At 43.3% G+C, this 18145-nt stretch overlaps 1 protein-coding gene across 4 annotated transcripts in view; it reads right to left on the bottom strand.

Moving 5' to 3' along the window:
* FSD2 (fibronectin type III and SPRY domain containing 2) overlaps positions 1-18145 on the bottom strand; it is a 42095-nt gene that overhangs the window by 22939 nt on the left and 1011 nt on the right. For 2 of the 4 annotated variants that reach the window (XM_020906958.2, XM_070478286.1), the window contains exons 2-3: positions 12663-12864; positions 11315-11499 (exon numbers count right to left, since the gene is read on the bottom strand). The gene's annotated coding sequence lies outside the window, so the exon portion shown is untranslated. Of the gene's footprint in view, positions 1-11314; positions 11500-12662; positions 12865-13726; positions 13827-18145 lie in introns of all 4 variants that reach the window. The other 2 variants (XM_070478284.1, XM_070478285.1) reach the window with 2 other exon arrangements.

Here is an 18145-nt window from a genome sequence, read left to right as displayed (position 1 = left end):
AGATTATAGTTTATAATTATAGTCCCCTAATAAAACATAATCCCCTATGTTTTTTTATATTTTTCCAGTCCTCTAGATTATAGTCCCCTAATAAGACAGTGTGTATCTAACTTCTAATTTGGTGCCTGCTTCTTGGAAGGCCTTGTTAACAGAGTCTGTTGGACTATAAAGTCCCTGCTTGCTTCTTGGCACAGAATTGCCATTACATTACTTTTTGGTAATACTTTAGTGTTTGTTGCTCAGTCGTGTCCAACTCTTTGTAACCCCACAGACTATAGCCCATCAGGCTCCTCTGTCCATGGGATTCTCAAGGCAAAAATACTGGAGTGGGTCGCCATTTCCTTCTCCAGGGGATCTTCCTCCAGGGGAATGAACCTGAGTCTCCTGCATTGCAGGCAGATTCTTCACCATCTGATCACCAGGGAAGCCCCTTGCTTTAATTGATACATAGTTTACATGAACAGAGGAGCCTGGCAGGCTACATCCATGGGGTCACAAGGGTTGGACATGACTTAGTGACTAAACAACCCACCTGCCTAAAGGCTATACTTCAGTGCTTTTTAGCATAGTCACAAAAACGAGCGATGATCTCCACAGTCAATTTTAGACCATTTTAATCAACTCAAAAAGAAACTCTGGGGACATCCCTGGTGGTCCAGTGGCTAAGACTCTGAGCTCCCAATGCAGCAGGCCCAGGTTTGATCCCTGGTCAGGAAACTAGATTCCCACATGCTGGAACTAAGGGTTTACACACTACAGTGAAGATCAGTGATCTCGTGTGCTACAACTAAGACTTGGCATAGCAAAATAAATAAATAAATATTAGAAACTCTGCACTCATTAGCTATCATGACTCACACCCCCTCATTTCCACTAGCCCTAAGCAACCACAAATTTATTTCCTATCTGTACAGGTTCTCCTATTTGGACACTTCATATAGATGGAATTGTATTGTATGGTACATGGTCTTTGGTGACGAGCCTCTTTCTTAGTGTAGTTTTCAAGGTTCATCCAGGTTGTTGTATATGTCAACACTTCCTTTCTTATTAGAGCTGAATAATATCCTACTGGATGGATATATCATATTTTGTTTTGTTTATCTAGTCATCCATTGATTCACACCACTTCCCATTTCATTTGGGTTGATTCCACCTTTTGGCCATACTAAATAATGCTACTAAAACATGTACAAGTTTTTGTGTGCACATATGTTTCATCACCCTTGGGTAGATGCCAAGGAGTGGGATTTCTGGGTCAAATAGTAACTCCCTGTTTAACTTTTGGAGGAATACCAGACGGTTTTCCAAAGTGGCTGTATTATTTTACATCCCTACCAGCATTGTATGAAGGCTCTGATTTCTCCATATCCCTGTCATCATTTGTTACTGTCGATTTTTTTTTTATCATAGCATGAAGGCAGAAGTGAGCCAGGTTGGCAGGCAGGTGAGCAAAGAAGAGTAGGAAGCACTGTACAGGCATAAAGTGCGCTGCATTCCAGGATCTAACGCCTGACGATCTGAGGTGGAGCTGATGTAGTAATAAAAGAAATAAAGTGCACAATAAATACTATGCCCTTGAATCATCCTGAAACCATCCCCCACTCCCAGTTCATGGGAAAACTGTCTTCCATGAAACCACCCCTGGTGCCAAAAAGGTTGGGAACTGCTGTGGGAGGAATGACAGAGAGGTCACCAGGTCTCATGAGAGACCCTCAGCTAGAATCTTGCAGATGAATCTGAATCTGAATCTGAATCTGCTTTCAGATTCCTGGCCCTCAGGAACCATGCAAGAAATGAACATTTGTTTACTGTTTGAAGCTACTAAATTTTGGCAAAAAATTATCATGCAGCAATAGACAACTACTACACTGTTCCAGCCTGAAATAAGCTTTTTCGCTCTTGTTAAACTTCTCTCCCTCCTCTATTTTTTTTTTCTTTCACATTTGGGCTTCTCTAAAGGGTTGCAGTTGTGTTTCCCAGGTGGCTCAGTAGTACAGAATCTGCCTGCCAATGCAGGAGGCACAGGAGATGTGGGCTTGATCCCTGGGTCAGGAAGATCCCTGGAGAAGGAAATGGCAACTCACTCCAGTAATCTTGCCTGGAGAATCCCATGGACAGAGCAGCTTGGTGGGCTACAGTCCATGGAGTTTCTAAGAGTTGGATGCAATCAAGCTACTGAGCACCAAAGGGTAGCAGTTAAACTCTTGATCTGCAGACTACAGCATTTGTACACTAAGACTTTCCAAGGGGGACATGGGCATGGATAGTTTTAAGAGTACCATTTTCCAGATGTCCAACATAATATTTAATCTTTCCCAGAGCTGCTCAGCCTGGCAATGAGCCAGTAGTCAAGGCTTCCTGCAAGTTATCTTTTCACAATAGCCCTTCATCCTTTTATTAGAAACGTAGAGCTATAACTCTCATTCATCCTGAATATTACATTCCACTGTGAGATTTCATTGCTTTGGAATTAAAAAAACCCCAGTGGGCTAAATGAAAGGACAATTTGAAGTATTGGTATTAGTGTCGAAAGAGTGAATGACATTTATTGAATGGATAAGAAAATTTTTTGCAAACTGAATGGTTTCCAATTCTTTGCTTTCAACAAAATTGAAGGAAGAGCTAATCAAGTGTCATCTCATACATGGTCTAAAGTGATTTTCCATGATATATTACTATGTAATTTTTGGCATACACTTCAGGGAGAGTTCAGAGAACTGAGTGGCACTGCTGTAGCAAACAGCGTCATTTTCCATCTGCTTCTGTAGGTGAACAAGTTCGCTTGGTACTTACAACTACAGAGTGAAAAACAGAAAGACAATGGACACTAATTTCTGTTGCATTCTAGAATATGTCATCTTCAGCCATGGATGCACAAATTAACTTTTAAAAAAAGTCCCATCCACTTTATTAAGAAATGCATTTCCATTTTACTTTTTTCTTTGGTTCAATAATTATTTGCCAAAATGTGCAATGCATTATGTCACACTGCTTGTGTGAATGTGCTCAGGTGCTCAGTTGTGTCCAACTGTTTGCGACCCCATGAACTGTAGCCCGCCAGACTCCTCTGTCCATGCGATTTCCCAGGCAAGAATACTGCACTGGGGTGCCATTTCCTTCTCCAGGGGATCTTCCCAGGGAACAAACCCCATCTCTTACGTGTCCTGCACTGTTAGGCAGACCCTTTACCACTAGCGCCACCTGGGAAGCCCTGTGATTAAAAACTGTATTGATAAATTTAATCCAGAAGGAAAAAATATTATTTTATTTTTTGGGGGGGGGCCAGTCCTCTCCTATCCTCCTCACCGCCCTTAGCCTTTCCCCATGGCCCACAAGACAGCACTCAGAGTGCGTGGGGGCAGGTGGCAGGAGAAGCCTGGCGGGCTGTCTCTGGAGTGAGGATGGAGGTCTGGGCCAACTGGGCAAAGTGTATTCTCTGAGCAGCCTTGGCTTCACGGACAATTCTTTCCCCCAAGGATATGAGTAGAAGAGCTAAGTGATCCTTGGGCTCTGCAGGCAGAGACTGAGAAACGAGGATGAACCTGAAGGCCAATAGCAGGAATATCCAGGGAGAGGACTGGGACCCCAAGAATCAGTTCAGGACCTCATAGACACTAAGGCCAGAGAGTGGAGAGGCTGAAGAACGTGGGTTCTCTGGACAGCTGCTGAGCTAACTGGGCCTCCAGGTGTCTCCTAGTGTGGTCTACAGAGATGGTTGCAGGTGTGTGGCTTGAGAGACAGGGTCAATGTCCTACCACACATAAAACTAGAAAGAAGAGAAAAATGACAGGTGAAAACTTTGGCCACCTGATGCAAAGAGTCAACTCATTGGAAAAGACCCTGATGATGGGAAAGACTGAGGGCAGGAGGAGAAGGGGGTGACAGAGGATGAGATGGTTGGATGGCATCACCAACTAGATGGACATGCACTTGAGCAAGCTTGGGGAGATAGTGAAGGACAGGGGAACCTGGAATGCTGCAGTCCATGGGGGTGTAAAGAGTTGGACATGATTTAGTGACTGAACAACATGTGAGGGTGTCAAGTCTGAGGTGATGGGGGCTGTTCAGGAAGGCGGCTCCTCCTCTGGGCTCTGCCTGCGCTTGGGGAGATGTGAGGGCCAGAGACAAGGGTTTGGAGTCATTTTCAGACCACAGGACATGGAAGCTGTGAGCGTGGCCAAGATCACCCGGAGCACATGGACAGTGAGCAGAAGAACCAGATGGAAGCCTGGGGACTGCCAACACATGAGGAGCAGCTGAGGGAGGGAGTCAGCAAAGATTCCAGCAGGCGGTGGCCTGAGGTGATCACAGCTGAGCCAGGGGAGAAGGAAGGGTGAGTAGGAGCAAACGACACACAGCAGTCAATGGAGCGCAGGGCAGTGCCCCTGGATTTCACAATTAGGCCATCAGAAAATGTGATATTTAAGTGGCAATCAGGACTTTCCTGGCATTAGTGATTAGGACTCTGTGCTTCCACTGCAGGGGGTGCAGGTTTGATCCCTGGTCAGGGAACTAAGATCCCACATGGCAAGGCTCCGAAAAAGTAATAATAAAAAATAAAATAATATTTTTTCCTTCTGGATTAAATTTATCAATACAATTTTTAATCACCAGGCTTCCCAGGTGGCTCTAGTGGTAAAGAATGTGCCCGCCAGTGTAGGAATCCGCAGATTCGATCCCTGGGTCAGGAAGATCCTTTGGAGAAGGAAATGGCACCCCACTCCAGTATTCTTGCCTGAGAAATCTCATGGACAGAGGAGCCTGGCAGGCTACAGTCTGGGTGTATGCTTAGTCATTTTGGACTTTTCATGACCTCATGGACTGTGTAGCTCTCCAGGCTCCTCTGTCCATGGGATTCTCCAGGCAACAATACTGGAAGTAGGGTGCCATTTCTTCCTCCAGGGGATTTCCTAACTCAGGGATTGAACCCACATCTCCTGAATTGGCAGATGGATTCTTTACCACTGAGCCACCTGGGAAGCCCCCTCCTTATCTGGGGTGTTGCACCAAATGCTCTCCCAGACATCATGGTCATGACCCTGCTGGGAAGCCCCTCACACACCCCTCCATGGTGTCACCCTGGTTTTTGCTGACAGCAAGACAAAAATACAAGAACCAAGTGCCCCTCTCTGACCATGGTGGGGACAGTGGGGATGTAACCACACAGACGCAGCCCTGCTGAGCTCCTGTGGGACTTGTCTCTTCCCTCCTTCACTCTGATGTGCCCAAAGGATGCTGTTCCTCCATCTCCTCCATCAGTACCACACAGAGAGGTCACTTCCAGCAGCTATTAGGGGACAAAGATGCTGCTATCTTAACTACCCCCATACCATGCAGGCAACTGGTTTCTAGGCTCTGGATCCCCATCAGGAAATTTCACTCCTGAAACTCCAGGACAGGGCCCATAGCACTTGGGGACCAGAAAAGCTTCAGTCCCATCCTCTAGTGCTGCCGAACTCTTCATTAGGAAGAGAATGGTAAACATCTCTTCAATCATATCTGCTGAGGCTGAGTACAATGACCAAGCAGGATCGATGCAAAAGATACCGGCTCCACAGTGTGCTGGTCCACCACTAGGTCCAAGGACACTTGGTCACTTCCTGGGAGGAGGAAGGGATGAAGGAAGGTCACTCCCAGAGGCAGCATCGCCAAGCAAGAGGCTCTGGGACTAGTGCTTTGTTCAGCCCCAGCATCCAGGACTTGCGAAGACGGTGAGCACCTGGATGTTCTTTGGGGTTGCTGGTAAGAACCCTGCTCACTACTAGACCCTGGCTGGATGGTCCTGGAATGTCCTCATCAACACAGCCTGTTGTATGGATGCGTCAAGTGAAGCAGGACACATCTCATGATAAGTCTGTATCCCAACAGAAACAAAAGCCAGGGATACACACACACAAACACACACACATATACAATAGACCCAAAGGATTGCTAATTCTTCCTGGGTAGCATGTTCATTGCGAGGGACTACTTTAGCCAGGGTCTCCCTTAAAATGTCTGCAAAGTCAAAGAGTGAGGGGCTTCCCTGGTAGCTCAACGGTAAAGAATCCACCTGCCAATGCAGGAGACAAGAGTTTGATCCCTGGGTCAGGAAGGTCTCCTGGAGAAGGGAATGGCAACCAACTCCAGTATTCTTGCCCAGGAAATCCCATGGACAGAGAAGCCTATAGTCCATGGGGTCGCAAACAGTTGAACATGACTTAGTGACTAAACAACAAGGCCAACAGGGTCGTATAACCATGAAAGCACCACTTTGCCTTCTCCCTGGATTATGATCCATCCCAGGTCCCCACATTCATTATTTGGTCAACAAAGCAATCAGAGTCTGCTGTCCGAAGGGACTCTAGGTACTGCCTCCACTCTCCTGTGTGTCTGTGTAACTAAGCAGAGTTACTCCATTGTGCAAAGGGACAGACTCTTCAATAAGCAGTGAAGGGGAAACTGGATAATCACATGTAAAAGAATGAAACTTGACCCCTATCTTATGCCACTCATCAAAATAAACTCAAAATGGATTAACAACTTAAATGTAAGAACTAAAACCACAGAAGTCCTAGAAGAACACATGGGGGGAAATTTCCACATATACCAAAAGTACAAGCAACAAAAGTGAAAATAAACAAGTGGGACTACATCAAACTAAAAAGCTTTTGCACAGCAAAAGAAACAATCAATAAAATGAAAAGGCAACCTATGGAATGGGAGAAAATATTTGGAAACTATCTATATGATAAGCCAATGGCAACCCACCCTAGTACTCTTGCCTGGAAAATCCCATGGACAGAGGAGCCTGGTAGGCTGCAGTCCATGGGGTCGCGAAGAGTCGGACACAACTGAGCGACTTCACTTTCACTTTTCACTTTCATGAATTGGAGAAGGAAATGGCAACCCACTCCAGTGTTCTTGCCTGGAGAATCCCAGGGACGGGGGAGCCTGGTGGGCTGCCATCTATGGGGTTGCACAGAATCCGACACGACTGAAGCGACTTGGCATATGATAAGGAGTTAATTTGCAAAATATAGAAGGAACTCATACAACCCAACAACAACCCTCCCCCAATAATTTGATTTAAAATTGGGCAGAGGACTTAAATAGACTTTCACCTTACATCTTACATCTTAGCATGGCTATTATAAAAAAGACAAGAGAAAAGTGAGGCAGTGATCAAGACCATCCCCAAGAAAAAGAAATGCAAAAAGACAAAATGGTTGTCTGAGGAGGCCTTCCAAATAGCTGGGAAAAGACAAGAAGCTAAAGGCAAAGGAGAAAAGGAAAGATATACCCATCTGAATGCAGAGTTCCAAAGAATAGCAAGGAGAGATAAGAAAGCCTTCCTCAGTGATCAATGCAAAGAAATAGAGGAAAACAATAGAATGGGAAAGACTAGAGATCTCTTCAAGAAAATTAGAGATACTAAGGGAACATTTCATGCAAAGATGGGCACAATAAAGTACAGAAACGGTATGGACCTAAGAGAAGCAGAAGCTATTAAAAAGAGATAGTAAGAATACACAGAAGAACTATACAAAAAAAGATCGTCATGACCGAGAAAGCCATGATGGTATCATCACTCTACAGCCAGACATCCTGGAATGTGAAGTCAAGTGGGCCATAGGAAGCATCACTATGAACAAAGCTAGTGGAGGTGATGGAATTCCAGTTGAGCTATTTCAAATCCTAAAAGATGATGCTGTGAAAGTGCTGCCCTCAATATGCCAACAAATTTGAAAAACGCACAGTGGCCACAAGACTGGAAAAGATCAGTTTTCATTTCAATCCCAAAGAAAAGCAATGCCAAAGAATGTTCAAACTACCACACAACCGCACTCATCTCACATGCTAGCAAAGTAAAGCTAAAAATTCTCCAAATGAGGCTCCAACAGTATGTGAACCAAGAACTTCCAGATGTTCAAGCTGGATTTAGAAAAGGCAGAGGAACCAGAGATCAAATTGTCAATGTCCACTGGATCATCGAAAAAGAAGAATTCCAGAAAAACATCTACTTCTGCTTTAGTGACTATGCCAAAGCCTTTGACTGTGTGGATCACAACAAACTGTGGAAAATTCTGAAAGAGAGGGAATACCAGACCACCTTACCTGCCTCCTGAGAAATCTGTATGCAGGTCAAGAAGCAACAGTTAGAAACATGTGGAGACATGTAGAGACATGGAACAACAGACTGATTCCAAATCAGGAAAGGAGTATGTCAAGGCTGTGTATTGTCACCCTGCTTATTTAACTTATATGCAGAGTACATCATGTGAAATGCTGGGCTGCATGAAGCACAAGCTGGAATCAAGATTGCCAGGAGAAATATCAATAACCTCAGATATGCAGATGACACCACCCTTATGGCAGAAAGCAAAGAAGTAAAGAGCCTCTTGATAAAAGTGAAAGAGGAGAGTGAAAAAGTTGGCTTAAAGCTCAACATTCAGAAAACTAAGATCATGGCATCTGGTCCCATCATTTCATGGCAAATAGATTGGGAAACAATGGAAACAGTGACAGGCTTTACTTTTTTGGGCTCCAGAATCACTGCAGATGGTGATTGCAGCCATGAAATTAAAAGGTGCTTGCTTCTTGGAAGAAAAGCTATGACCAATCTAGACAGCATATTAAAAAGCAAAGACATGACATTTCCAACAAAGGTACGTCTAGTCAAAGCTATAGTTTTTCCAGTAGTCATGTATGGATGTGAGAGTTGGACCATAAAGAAAGTTAAGTGCCGAAGATGGATGCTTTTGAGCTATGGTGCTGGAGAAAACTCTTGAGAGTCCCTTGGACTGCAAGGAGATCAAACCAGTCAATCCTAAGGAAATCAATCCTGAATATTCATTGGAAGGACTGAAGCTGAAGCTCCAATACTTTGGCCATCTGATGCGAAGAACTGACTCATTTGAAAAGACCCTGATGCTGGGACAGATTGAAGGCGGGAGGAGAATGGGACGACAGAGGATGAGATGGTTGGATGGCATCACCAACTCGATGGACATTAGTTTGAGTGAGCTTTGGGAGTTGGTGATGGACAGGGAAGCCTGGCACACTGCAGTCCATGGGTTGGACACCACTGAGTGAGTGAATTGAAGTGTGGATAAGGATGTGGAAAACGGAATTCTTGTCAACTGTTGGTCTGAGTGTAGAAAACTATGAGAAACTATGAAAAACATGAAAAACACTATGAAAAACAGTATGGAGGCTCCTCAAAAAATTAAAAATAAAACTATCATACAATCCAGCAATCCCATTTCCGTGTATGGATCTGAAGAAAATGAAGTCATAATCTTGAAGAGATACCTGCCCTCATGTTCATTGTAGCTTTATTCACAACAGTTAAGACATGTCCATCAATGGAGGAATGTGTAAAGAAACACACACACACACACAATGGAAAATTAGGCAGCCACGAAAGGGAAAGAATTTCAGTCAGCTGAACCGAGGTGGATGAACATAGAGTCTCTTATACAGAGTGAAGTAGGTCAGAAAGAGAAAGACAAATACCATATATTAACACATATATATGGAGTCTAGAAAATTGGTACTGATGAAATTATTTGCAGGTCAGGAATAGAGATGAACACATAGAGAATGGACTTGTGAACATGGCGGGAAGAAGAGCATGGGATGAATCTGGAGATTAGCATTGACATTTATACATTACTGTGTGTAAAATAGATAGCTAATGGGAAGCTGCTGTATAACATAAGGAGCTCAGCTTGGGGCTCTGTGAGGACCTAGCGGGGTGGGATGGGGATGGGTGGGAGGGAGGCTCAGGAGAAAAGGGACATATATATACATATATATGTATATATACATATATACAAAGCAATTATCCTCCAATTAAAAATTTTTTTAAAAGAACAAAATAAATAAATAAAAGTACTAGATGGGAAATACAGCAACGATTTAAAAAAAAAAAAAGAATAAAAAGGAGTTCTTCCACACCAACTTTCATCCTTTGAATGAACAAACACAAACTGGTTTAGAAGCTTGGCAGCAACAGGAGAAATATTGTGACACACCCCACAGTTACATTCACTTTTCCCCTTAATATCTAGACTCTTTCCATTTCTTAACAAAATATTCAGAACTGGGGGAGAGAGGAATATTAACACTAAATTGTTATTTGATAAGTGTAAAACCAAGGCTCAGAGAAATACAGTAATAAATCATAATTTATAAAAAACATATTAGGGATTTCCATGGTGGTCCAGTGGCTAAGACTCTGAACTCCCAATGCAGAGGGCCCAGGTTAGATCCCTTGTTGGGATACTAGATCCCACATGCCACAACTAAGACCTGGCACAGCCAAATAAATAAATTAAATAAATGTTAAAAAAATACATTAGTTGGGTAGCTTCCAGTCTATGCAATTGATCCGCAGTTAAAAAAAGAGACTTTTGCCTAAGTCTTACATAGGTGTGTTCCTACACTTTAATTAGAAAAATTTCCGATAAAAAAACAATTCTTTTAACTTTTTATGGGTCATGGATATCCCTGAGAATCCACTGAAAGCTGTGAATTCTTTCCCCAAGAGTAGCTGATAAGGGCATAGACATAGTTTTGTGTACAATTTGAGAAGCTCACCCGTGTATCTCCTGGCAATTTCTGAGTCAAGGTCTAAAGAAACCTGCTTTAAAGTGTTAGCTGTATAGTGTTGTTTTTTTTTTTTTAATTTATTCTGGCAGTGTGGCAGGTGGGATCTTAGTTCCCCAAGCAGGGATTCAACCTGTGTCCTCTGTACCCCTCCCTGCATTGGGAGCACGGAGGCTTAACCATTGGACCACCAGGGAAGTGCCCAGCGGTACAGTTTTGCAAGATGGTTCAAATCTGCACAGCCTACACCTGAAAACTTTCTAAGGGAGGAGGGGGATGCATAACAAGTAAAAAGTGATTATGATGCTGTTTTTCAGTATTTGAATCGAAGCTTAAAATTATGGTTTGGCAGCATACACATGCAGATTAAAATAAAACGTATTTATCAACCTGATACCATAGCCAAATAGTGTCAACATTCAAGGTTCCAAACTGTTCTGACAAATGGACCCCTGCACTAAAAATACCGTAAGGACACACTGCAAGAACCACTGGCTTCTCTCTATCTGTATCTGAGGCTTTCACGCCTTGTACTGAGGCCACGTTCTTGAGTCCTTGCTGTAAGAAGGCACAGGAAACGTTCACATTGTTTACTGCAATGTAAACACATCTGCAATTTAAGATGACATCTCTTCCCACCTAAAGGAAGACATTGTGGCACTAAGTTACTGGGTTTCTAGTAAACATTTTGCATTAGAAGAATGACTACACAAAAACTTGCCTGCTAATTTAAGGATCCATAAAGTCTTCTTTTAACTTGGAGGCTGTGGGTAACTGCTAGAAACTGTGTTCGTGTTCAGCAGGCTTTCCCTCCTGGTGACCTCTGCGTGCCCAGCAAGCCTCTCCTGCCCGTTTTAGCCACAGTTCCACAAGTGGTAAAGGTGATGGTAACATGAGCTGGTCCGGCTGCAAATAGCAACAGGCCTGCCATGAGTGAAAGCCCAAATATAGACCTGCCCACTGCTGACCGCTCAAGTGTCACCAGCAGAAGTTACATGCTGTCCCCTGAATTACTTCCATTACCGTGGGGACTGTAGTCTGGTGCCTCCATGGAGGGGATTAAGATGTCTAGTCATGTATAGAGGGTGGAGGGCTGTCACAGCAAGGGCAGGAGGCTGGCTGCAGGCCACAAAGAGGAGGAGGACTTCTGGGAGTCCCCAGGTATCCACCTGGCCTGAGGGGCTTTACCCAGAGTCTTTTCAACAAGCACAACTCCAAAGGTAATCAAACACAACTTAATTTTTTTCTCCCACAATTCCTTGAACATTTACTCATGTATTCTCCTCTCAGGATAAAAATCCAGCACACCGAGGACTTCCTGCTCCCTCTTAGGTAACACACAGTCCTAGGGTCATTCGAAGGCATAGTCTCCATTCAGTAATGGAAGGTACAGTCCAAAATGTTAATTAAAATGTCAAACTTAGTTTGGACTTTTCAGGTGGCACTAGTGGTAAAGAACCTGCCTGCCAATGCAGATGCAGGAGATGTAAGAGTCGTGAGTTCAGTCCCTGGGTTGGGAAGATCCCCTGGAGGAAGGAATGGCAACCCCTGAAGTATTCTTGCCTGGAAAATCCCATGGACAGAGAAGCCTAGTGAGCTACAGTCCACAGGGTTGCAAAGAGTAGGACATGACTAAGGTGACTTAGCACCTAGCACAATGCACAAAATTAGTTTGGCCAGCATCAAAATCTCCTCCGCTCCCCAGCTGAGGCTTCTGCAGCTAGAAATCTGCCTTTTCTCCCTGCACCTCCTCCCAAAGCTGCTGGTTTGTTTGCCAGGGGCAGGAGGCGATAAGGTGATAAGGCAGTGCCTATCTGAACTAATGCCACAGAGGGTGGGTGCTAGCTTCTTCTTCTCTGGGGCCACAGAGGGTGGGTGCTAGCTTCTTCTTCTCTGGGGCAGACACAGATCTCTCTGAGCTTTCCTGCATCTCTGGGGTTCCCCATGATGCTTTCCCCTGGAGTTCCCACCGCCAGGCTGAGAACCTCTCTATTTCAAGGGGTCCCTTGCACTCCTCCTCCAGGCTCTGGGGGGCCACCTCTAAGATTCCTCAAATGAGGTCCCCTCACCCACGCAGCTGGTTCTCTCAGGCAGGATCCAGGCACCTCCTGCTGGCTCGGTGGTCCAGCTGGCCCACATCTGGATCTTGGGATGCGGGCTCCATCCTTGGTCCTGGCAAACTCTGGGATGCAGACGCTTCCAACACAGCCACTCCACCAGCTCAACCACCAGAGCAGCCAGTCTTCTCTCCTCCGGCCACTGTTGGCCCACCTGCAGGAAATACAGCAAACTCTCTGAAGGGTCCTGTTTTTGAAGACCCCTCACGGGGCTTAGGGGTAAAGGGTAGGATTTCCAATACCGTCCCTACCCCGCCAGTCCAACCACAGCTCTCTCCAGAAAAATTGCTCCACTAGTCTCCCTCCCAGACACCCTCTCTTCTTCACTCTGATCCCTTTTTATTTTTTTCCATTGGTGCAGGGTTCTGGACCATTTCCTTTAAAAGTCTGCACATGGTGATTTGATCTTAGAATTTGACATCTATTGCTTTTTGAAACCTTAATCAAAATTTTATTTTAAAAAACATTGTTACTGCCAAGTATCTATATGGCAAAAATATTGGAAGCAAATAAAACATCAAAAGCAAAGAATTTGAAAGAATAAATTATGCAAAGATGCATGTACAAGAAGGTTCACCACAGCATTATCTCTATTGGCAGAAAATTGAAGTTAATCTATTTCTACCAAAATAGAATCATTTAAATAAATCACAATAATGTCAACTGAGTGTTGGCAAGTATTAAAATAATGCTGTAGATACCTATTTTTTAAATGTGGGAAATGCCCACAATATATTTGTACAAAGAGTAGAAAGTAGAAAGACTATGCAAAATATCAGGGACAGGGGTGTACCTACGGCTGATTCTTGTTGATGTATGACAGAAAACCACAAAATTCTGTAAAGCAATTATCCTTCAATTAAAAAAATTAATTAAGAAATTATGCAAAATATTATTATAGTATAAAATCACCTGATGCAAAGAACTGACTTATTGGAAAAGACCCTGATGCTGGGAAAGATTGAAGGCAGGAGGAGAAGGGGACAACAGAAGATGAGATGGTTGGATGGCATTACCGACTCGATGACAGACTCCGAGATTTGGTGATGGACAGGGAAGCCTGGTGTGCTGCAGTCCACGGGTTTGCAAAGAGGTGGACATGACTGAGTGACTGACCTGAGTAAATATATATACACACACACAAAGTGAAAGCAAGGTTTATGTCTTCTGAGTTATATTACTTTTATCTTTTTATCTCTGATGTGTCCATTTTATAATAATTATATTTTCCATGTGCTACTTTTAAAAAGTATTTATTTCCTATTTTAAATAGCATATAGTGTTTGACTTAGAAAAAAGCAAATAGTACAAAAGAACCAAACCATAAAGTGAATGTAAACCAGTCATACATCATGGTAACAACAATTATTAGGTTTGGTGTATACTTATCCACATTTTTTCTAAGAATATATACATTTATTCCCCTCACATGAAATAAAAATTACAGAAAGCCTGCTAATTTCATTTTGAAAAAGCAAATAATTAGAAAGACTAATAGAAATGATAAAATAATATAAAAAATAGTTAAAAGACATTCTATAAAGAATATACAGGGGCTTCCCTGGTGGCTCAGTGGTCAAGAATTTGCCTGCCAATGCAGGAGACATAGGTTTGGTCCCTGATCCGGGAAGATCGCACTTGCCACAGAGCCACTAAACCCATGCACCAAAACTATTGAGTCTGTGCTCCAGAGCCTGAGAGCTGCAACTACTGAGCCCATGTGATGCAACTACGAAGGCCGCATGCCCTAGAGCCAGTCCTCTGCAACAAGAGGACAGTGAAAAACCAGGGTGCCGCAACTAGAGAGTAGCCCCTGCTTATTGCAACTAGAGAAAAAGTCCGCTCAGCAATTAAGACTCAGCACTGCCAACAAGTAAATTAATTATTTTTAAAAAGAATATACAAAAAGATATTAAAACAGACTAGTTCAGTTCAGTTCAGTCACTCAGTCATGTCCAACTCTTTGCGACCCCATGGACTGCAGCATACCATGCTTCCCTGTCCATCACCGCTCCCAGAGCTTACTCAAACTCATGTCCATTGAATTGGTGATACCATTCAACCATCTCATCCTCTGTTGTCCCCTTCTCCTGCCTTCAATCTTTCCCAGCATCAGGGTCTTTTCAAATGAGTTAGCTCTTTGCATCAGGGGAGTATTGGAGTTTCAGCTTCAGCATCAGTCCTTCCAAAGAATATTTAGGACTGATTCCCTTTAGGATTGACTGGTTGGATCTCCTTGCTGTCCAAGGGACTCTCAAGAGCATTCTCCAACACCACAGTTCAAAAGTATAAATCTTTGGTGCTCAGCCTTCTTTATGATCCAATTCTCACACCCATACATGACTACTGGAAAAACCATAGCTTTAACTAGATGCACCTTTGTTGGCAAAGTAATGTCTCTGCTTTTTAATATGCTCTCTAGGTTGATCATAGCTTTTCTTCCAAGAAGCAAAGCACCTTTTCATTTCATAGCTGCAATCACCATCTGCAGTGATTTTGGAGCCCGCCAAAACAAAGTCTGTCACTGCTTCCATTGTCTCCCCATCTATTTGCCATGAAATGATGGGACCAGATGCCATGATCTTAGTTTGCTGAATGTTGAGTTTTAAGCCAACTTTTTCACTCCCCTCTTTCACTTTCATCAAGAGGCTCTTTAGTTCTTCTTCGCTTTCTGCCATAAGGGTGGTGTCATCTGCATATCTGAGGATATTGATATTTCTCTTGGCAATCTTGATTCAGCTTGTGCTTCATCTAGCTGGGCATCTCACATGATATACTCTGCATATAAGTTAAAGAAGCAGGGTGACAATATACAGCCTTGAAGTACTCCTTTGGCCACCTGATGTGAAGAACTGACTCAGTGGAAAAGACCCTGATGCTGGGAAAGATTGAAGGCGAGAGAAGGGGACAACAGAGGATGAGATGGTTGGATGGCACCACCGACTCAATGGACATGAGTTTGAGTAAACTTGGGAGTTGGTGATGGACAGGGAGGCTGGGCGTGCTGCAGTCCATGGGGTTGCAAAGAGTTGGACACAACTGAGCGACTGAACTGACTGACTGAGATGTTTTTCTGGAACTCTCTTGCTTTTTCTATGGTCCAATGGATGCTAGCAATTTGATCTCTGGTTCCTCTGCCTTTTCTAAATCCAGCTTGAACATCTGGAATTTCACAATTCACATACTGCTGAAGCCTGGCTTGGAGAATTTTGAGCATTACTTTGGCCCTCTGATGCAAAGAGCTGACTCATTTGAAAAGACCCTGTGCTGGGAAAGATTGAAGGCAGGAGAAGGGGACAACAGAGGATGAGATGGTTGAATGGTATCACCAACTCAATGGACATGAGTTTGAGTAAGCTCTGGACAGGGAAGCATGGTATGCTGCAGTCCATGGGGTCGCAAAGAGTTGGACATGACTGAGTGACTGAACTGAACTAGTCTGTTTTAATATCACCTCCACTAGCTTTGTTCATAGTGATGCTTCCTAAGGCCCCCTTGACTTCACATTCCAGGATGTCTGGCTCTAGGTGAGTGATCACACCATCATGGTTATCTGGGTTGTGAAGATCTTTTTTGTATAGTTCTTCTGTGTATTCTTGCCACCTCTTCTTAGTATCTTCTGCTTCTGTTAGGTCCATAGCATTTCTGTCCTTTATTGTGCCCATCTCTGCATGAAATATTCCCTTGGTATCTCTAATTTTCTTGAAGAGATCTTTAGTCTTTCCCAGTCTATTATTTTCCTCTATTTCTTTGCACTGATCACCGAGGAAGGCTTTCTTATGTCTCCTTGCTATTCTTTGGAACTCTGCATCCAGATGGGTATATCTTTCCCTCTCTCCTTTGCCTTTAGCTTCTCTTCTTTTCTCAGCTATTTGTAAGGACTCCTCAGACAACCTTTTTGCCTTTCTTTTTCTTGAGGATGGTCTTGATCATTGCCTCTGGTATACTGTCACAAACCTCCACCGATAGTTCTTTAGGCACTCTGTCTATCAGATTTAATCCCTTGAATCTAATTGTCACTTCCACTGTATAATTGTAAGGGATTTGATTTAGGTCATACCTGGATGGTCTAGTGGTTTTCCCTACTTTCTTCAATTTAAGTCTGAATTTGGCAATAAGAAGTTCATGATCAGAGCCACAGTCAGCTCCTGGTCTTATTTTTGCTGACTATATAGAGCTTCTCCACCTTTGGCTGCAAAGAATATAATCAATTGGATTTAGATATTGACCATCTGGTGATGCCCATGTGTAGAATCTTCTCTTGTGTTGTTGGAAGAGGGTGTTTGCTATGACCAGTGCATTCCCTTTGCAAAACTCTGTAAGTCTTTGACCTGCTTTATTTTGTACTCCAAGACCAAATTGCCTGTTACTCCAGGTATCTCTTGACTTTCTACTTTTGCATTCCAGTCCCCTATAATGAAAATGACATCTTTTTTGGGTGTTAATTCTAGAAGGTCTTGTAGGTCTTCATAGAACCATTCAACTTCAGCTTCTTCAGTATTACTGGTTGGGGCATAGACTTGATTACTGTGATATTGAATGGTTTGCCTTGGAAATGAACAGAGATCATTCTGTCATTTTTGAGATTACATCCAAGTACTGCATTTTGGACTCTTTTGTTGATTATGATGGCTACTCCAATTCTTCTATGGGACTTTTGGTGGAGAGTTCTGAGAAAACGTGATCCACTGGAGAAGGGAATGGCAAACCACTTCAGTATTTTTGCCATGAGAACCCCATGAACAGTATGAAAAGGCAAAAAGATAGGACACAGAAAGATGAACTCCCCAGGTCGGTAGGTGCCCAATACGCTACTGGAAATCAACAGAGAAATAACTCCAGAAAGAATGAAGAGACAGAGCCAAAGCAAAAACAATACCTAGCTGTGGGTGTGACTGGTGATGAAAGTAAAGTCCGATGCTGTAAAGAGCAATGCTGCATAGGAACCTGGAATATTAGGTCCATTAATCAAGGCAAATTGTAAGTGGTCAAACAGGAGAGGGCAAGAGTGAACATTGACATTTAAGGAATCAGTGAACTAAAATGGACTGGAATGGGTGAATTTAACTCAGATGACTTTAACTCTTATCTGTTAAAAATCTCTTAGAAGAAACAGACCTGAATTGTAAGTAAATCATATTAGCTGATACATTAAAAAATAGCTTGAGGGAAAATAAATCACTTCAGCTGAAAGGTTCTCTCCTCAAATGACAAGCAGAGCAGCTGTTAGGAATCCAAGACTCAGGGCCCCACCTTTCTTTGGTATTAAAGGGAAGGACTTTCAGATAGAGGCAATTTTACCTTCAAGCTACTTTCCTAGAGTCTCTTAGTTGCCTTGGGGCTAGATCATCTGCCAAGGGATTGTCTTCAGGCTGGCAGATGCCCTAACCATAGTTTCAGCCTGGCCCTGTTTTTCTTTGCTGGGGGGAAGGATC

This window comes from Odocoileus virginianus, chromosome 16, assembly GCF_023699985.2.
Source record: "Odocoileus virginianus isolate 20LAN1187 ecotype Illinois chromosome 16, Ovbor_1.2, whole genome shotgun sequence".
NCBI lineage: Eukaryota > Metazoa > Chordata > Mammalia > Artiodactyla > Cervidae > Odocoileus > Odocoileus virginianus.
Note: the sequence above shows the minus strand (reverse complement) of the source record. Positions and strands in the feature narration are given on the sequence as shown.